Below are 5,776 nucleotides of genomic sequence, written 5' to 3'. Positions count from 1 at the left end.
AGGATTCCAAAAATAACCCTGCCCAGCCTTCCCCCCCAGAGCCCCCCCCCCCAACTCCTCCCCTGGGGAGATGACAACCAGGAGCACCAGGAACCCTGGCAACATCCCTCCTCTCCCCCTGCCAGCAGCTCTGGCACTGGGAGCAGCAACTCACACCCTCCTGTTCCCTGCCAACTGCCCCAGGGCAGCCAGGATGAGCTCATGGGAGCTGAGGAACAAATTCCTGGTTGCCACCACCAGGCAGAAGAGGCAGCTTGGATCCCAGGTTGCCAGCTCTGCAGCTGCCTCCTGCTTGGAAACAGTTCACTTCCATGATGAAAGCAAGACATGGATTCCAACCCCCCCCCCCCTCCTCCCTGGATTGTTTTGCTTCCTAGAGAAAGAAAAGGAATGGAATTTTGATTCCAAAGGATGCAGAAGAGTCTGAATTTCCCACCCTCTGGTGCCTCCCCTCTGGAAAACCAGAGCTAATCAGGATTGAGCTGCCTGGTGCTGGGGAGAGGAGATACAGGAGGTGGCATTTGGTGTTAACTCCTTAGGGTGCTGAGGTAGGAAAGGTGGGTGAGCCCATCTCCCATTTTCCTGACCTGCTCCAGCCTGATCATCACCTCCCTTCAATGGGCAAGTGCCTGGGGGTGCTGAGCAGCTGCAGCACCCTTGGGTGGTGTGTGGGGTTGGTTCCCAGTGTGGAGGGGCCAGCAGCTCTTCCATGAGCACTTTGCTTGAGGATAAATGGGTGTCCTGGGGGATGCAGGGGTGCTGGGTGCTCTTCCCTCCTGCAGGCACAGGCACTGGGCACCCACACTCATGGCACAGCTGGCACAGCTGGCACAGCTCCCTGTGCCCTCCTGGGTGACAAGGACAGAACTTGCTAATGATCAGTTTGGTTTAGAAATCACCCTGTGGCAGCAGGGACATTGAGACCATAGGATCATGGAATGGTTTGGGTGGGAAGGGACCTTCAAGGTCATTGAGTTCCAACCCCCTGCATGGGCAGGGACACCTCCCACCAGCCCAGGTTGCTCCAAGCCCCATCCAACCTGCCCTTCAACACTGCCAGGGATGGGGCAGCCACAGCTTCCCTGGGCAACCTGGGCCAGGCTCTCACCACCCTCACACCAAAGAATTCCCTCCTCATGTCCAACCTCAATCTCCCCTCTGCCAGTTTTAGTCCCTTCCCCCCTTGTCCTCTCCCTCCCTGCCCTTGGCCCAAGTCCCTCCCCAGCTTTCCTGGAGCCCCTTCAGGCACTGGAAGCTGCTCTAAGGTCTGCCTGGAGCCTTCTCTTCAAGCTGGGTGATTGAAGGAGAACCACCAGGGGTCCCTTAGCAGGGCCCAGCAGGTCACACACACATGGCCATGCAGTTGGCAGGTGGAGGAGCTGAACAGGCAGCTGATCTGCTCTCCTGCCCCACAAGGGCAGCTCAACCCCCTGAGCACCCACCAGCCCTGCCCTGGCCAGGGTCAGGACCCTGGTGACCTCCCTCTACCAGCCACCAGAGCCAACCCACAGGTTTTGCAGTCTGGCCAAACTGGCTGTTCCACCCCACTCTGAATTAAAATGCCAAGAAAAAAAACCCCAAACAAATCAAACCAATCCCCTCAGAACAAAACTTGCAGGTGTTTCACTTTGGTGTCCCCCAAACCCCTTCCTCCTGTCTGAAGCAGATCTGAGAACAGGTCATACCTGGAATTGAAACCCCCCCCAACTCCAACATCTGCATTTGATTGGAATTCTATTTATTTTATTTATTTACCTTCACCTTGAAAATTTGTTCCTGCTCCAACCCTGTGCACATGAGACCTCCTGAGGACCAGGGATGTGTCACAGCCCTGCTCTGCCCTGCCAGCCTGAGAGTCACTGCACCACGAGCAGGATTTACTGCCCTCCCCCTGAGCTGCACAGACATGGGCTAGAAATTGGGTGCTGGTTTTCATCTCCAGAGCCCCACAGCTGGCTCAGGAAGCAGGAGGAGCTGATGGACCTGCTGGAGCTGCCCATGGATCAGCCATTCTCACCAAGCTGGATGACCTTGGTCTACATAGATTCCTTGCCCACAGGTATCTACCATGAGCACCTCTCTTGGGTGAGAGCTGCTGCTGCTGCTGGGTTTCCAGGTGTCTCTGCATCTAGAGGGCTTTCTGGGGCACCACACCAGACACCTGGCCATGCTGGAGAGCTGAAATGCTTCAGGCATGAGTGAGGATGAAGATGTGGTGGCTGGTCCCCAGCAGGGGAAGCACGTGCCTGCCCATCATCTTCCTGGGCTGGGATCAGGATCTGGGCTCTTGTCCCAGCTCTGGACAGGCAGTGGCCCTTCTCCATTCCTTGATGTCCATCTTCCCAGGGCACCATCTGCCAGGCCTGGCTCAGCAGGAGCTGCTGGTTAATTGGTACTTGGCAATTCCCCCTGACAGGGGCTGGAGGAGCACAAAGGGTGGTTTGTCTGCAAGGCTGGTGGAGCTGGGCTGGGAGGACTCAGAGCTGGGTGATTAAACTGGTTGGAACAGACACCAGCCTGGTGACCAGGAGCTCTTTGAACTGCTCTAACTGGGTCATGCAGCACTGGCAGCACCTCCTGCTGCCAGACCTGGCCCTGGTGCAGCCACCAGCCAAGGGCAACAGCACTGCCTGCCTCATGGAATGACCAGTTGGCTCCACTACAGCAGGGCAGAAGCTCTGGCTGGACAGTTCCAGGTGGGACAGGTCCACCTGGGGGCTGCTGGTCCTGCAAGTGCTGCTGAGGAGCTCAGCTGAGAGGCTGGAGGGTCTTTCTGTCCATCTGTCTGTCTCCATCCACCCATCCATCCATCCATCCATCCATATCCATCCATCCACCCAGCCCCACTCCCAACACACAAAACCATCACACACTGAGGTCCTGCAGGACAAGACCAACTGGGTTCCTCCTCCCCATGGCTGTAAGACCATCACAGGCTGGGACTGAGCTGGGATGCAGGGTCTCCTGCCCAACCCCTGCTGTCTCTGCCAGTCCCACATTTCCTTGCTCCTGCCCTGGCCAATTGGGTGTATAAATCCTGAGGGAGGGCCTGGAGGCTGGTGCTGGTGGAGCTCTGCTGGGCTCCAGGCCCCTGTCCCTTCCCTGGGGCTGTGCCTGACTGCCCTGCCAGGTGAGGAGGTGGGTCTGGGGGCTCTCTCTCATGCTGACCCCCTGGAGTCCTCCTACTTCAAGACCTGGGTGATGTTTGCCATTTTCTAGCCATCAGGAGCCTCCTGAGCTCCCCGTGACCTTTAGGAGATGACAGGCTCTTGTCTCCAGCAGAGTCACCAACCTTCCCCAGCACATGAGGATCAGCTGAACATTAGGTCCCAGCTGGCAGCCCCTGCTTGAGGCCAAGTGAAGGCATTTATGTCGTGCCAAGCAGCTGCAGGTCCTCACCTCTAACAAGACCTTGCTGCATGTTCCAACCCTGAGCAGTCTAGGTCTCATCCTTCCTGGAGCTCTGGCAGAAGATCCTGAGCTGTTTGTGGCTTTGCACTGAGCTGCCAATACCCTCTCCAAGCAGCCAGGCCAGTGAATGTCCACCTGAGAGCCACACAGCAGCTGGGGAGACCTTCAGAGCTGGTCTGCAGTGGTTGGCTCCACCCCAGAGGAGGCTTTGCCATGAACAAGTGGCCCCAGCAGTGGCTGTGGGGTGTCCCCAGTGAAGGGCTGGGTCGTGACTGGGAGCTGGTGCCTGATGCTGCTGTAAGATGGATGGGACTGTTGTGCTGGTTCCAGTCTCTGACCCTGTGCCTGTTCTTCCACAAGCTCCAGGCTCCCCTGGGAAGCCTGGAATCCAGCCAGGATGCTGTTCAAATCCTGCCCCTACAGGCACAGACCCCTGGTCTGCTTCAACCACCTGGAGCTGATCCCAACTGAAGTGGCCCTGAGTCCTGCAGAGCTGCTCCTCCAGACACCTGGACCTGAACAACCTGCAGTGGGGCCAGGAAGCAAGTGAGAAGACCACTGAGAAGCTCCAGGCCACTGAATTACCACTGTCTTCTGGATCTCCAACTTCTCAACCAAGCCCAGACTCAGGTGCTCAGCACTCTCAGCCAGCAGCTCTGGCAGCTTCCAAACACTGAAGTCAACTTGGACCTGGAGCCAAGTGAGTGTCCTAGGAATCCTGTGGGTCAGCCAGCCTGTCCTGCCTTGTGCAAGTGATCCTGGCCAGCCTTGGTGAGCACCACCTGTGAGGGCAGCAGATGTGACCATGGGGCTCTGCAGAACAAACCACCATGGTCCCCTGGCCAGAGCAAGCAGGACTTTGAAACTAGACCTTGGCCCCTGGGCAGGGTCCTTGCAGTGCTCCTCAAACCAGGCTGGAAGGGGTGAGTCCCTCAAGTGACTGCAGATTTGTCACGAGCTGAGTGAGTCCAGCAGAGGCTGAGGTTGCTGGACCTTCCTCAGCCTGGAGAAGAGGAGGATGAGGGACTGAAATCCCAGTCTGGAATGATCCAATGCTGGGAGCAGGATCTTCTCTGGGGAGGTGCAAAGCAGAGGAAGGAAGTGGTGAAGCCTCAGCAAGGGAAGTGCTGATGGGCACAAGGAAAAGCTCTTCAGGAGGAGGAAGGTGTAGCCCTGGGAGAGTGACCCAAGCCCAGCATCAGTGTTTGCCCCTCAGAGCAGTGTCCTGATACCCCCCCTTGCTCCTGGGCAGGATGGGTGCCCTTCCACAGGGGTGGGATGAGCCTGTTCCTTATAAACTGGCCATGCTGTGCTGGGGGGCCCTGACCCAGCTCCAGCCCTGGGGCACAAGAGTGACCCAAATTCCTCTGCCTGCCTTCACCCCAGCCTGGGGGTGGGGGGGGGGAGGGAAAAAATACTTGTAAACAAACCCCTCTTGAAAGCAGCAGGTTCCCTGTCTCATCTGAACCTTCCTTCCCAGGGTGGTGTCTTCAGGGCCCCAAGGTGATGACCATCCCCTTTCATGTTCCAGACTGGGTGCTCAGGGTGCCTTTAAGCCCCTGAGGTGTTTCCAGATGGCTCAAGAGTTGGGCTCCATTAGCAGGTGATTCACTGTTTATTAAAGCCTCGGATCATCTTGTATTAATGCTTTTCACATGAGACCTTTCTGGAGGTGCAGGAGGCTCCCTTGGGAGGGGTTGAGCTGCTCCCCAGCCTGGTGCCACCCCTGGCAGTGAAGGTTTAGCTCAGGATCTCATCAGAGACCTTGTGAGGCTGCTGAGCTGCCCGTGATGATGCTCTGATCAGCCTGGGGGTGACACTTGGGGACCCAGAGCCAGCAGGGAACCCAGCACCCACCTCGTCCTCCCCCACCTTGGGAGGACCCAGAGGGGTTTGGGGACATTTTGGGTGGCAGAGGGATGTTCCACCAGGTGGTTGTGAGGGACCTGCCCGCGGTGATGAGTGTGCTGGGTGCCAGGAGGTGCTGGGGGGGGGTTGGAACGGGCAAATCCAGGGCAGATCCAGAGCATCTCCTGCTCCAGGGCCGTTCCCGGGGGATGGGAGGGAAGGGCAGGGGAGGGAGGAGCAGGGACCTGCCCCTGGCAGCAGATGGGGGTGGTACCTTGAGCTCAGCAGGGCCCTGGGGCACCCCAGGTTTGGGGCACTCCAGGGCTGTGACACCCCCCACCCCCCCCGTGCCGGGATCCTGAGCCGTGTCCCGGTGGGGTGGGAATGGTGGGAATGCTGGAAACCTGCCGTCCTTGCCGAGGCTGGGATGCTGCGGTTGCCATGGCAACGTGAGAGGCCTGAAGAGCCGGAGCTGTAACCCAGGCTTGGGGGGGGGGGGGGCGGGGGGGGGGCGCCC

The sequence above is a fragment of the Chaetura pelagica genome, unplaced genomic scaffold (genome assembly GCF_000747805.2).
Source record: "Chaetura pelagica isolate M959 unplaced genomic scaffold, ChaPel_1.0 scaffold223, whole genome shotgun sequence".
In the NCBI taxonomy this organism is placed as follows: domain Eukaryota; kingdom Metazoa; phylum Chordata; class Aves; order Apodiformes; family Apodidae; genus Chaetura; species Chaetura pelagica.
Note: the sequence above shows the minus strand (reverse complement) of the source record.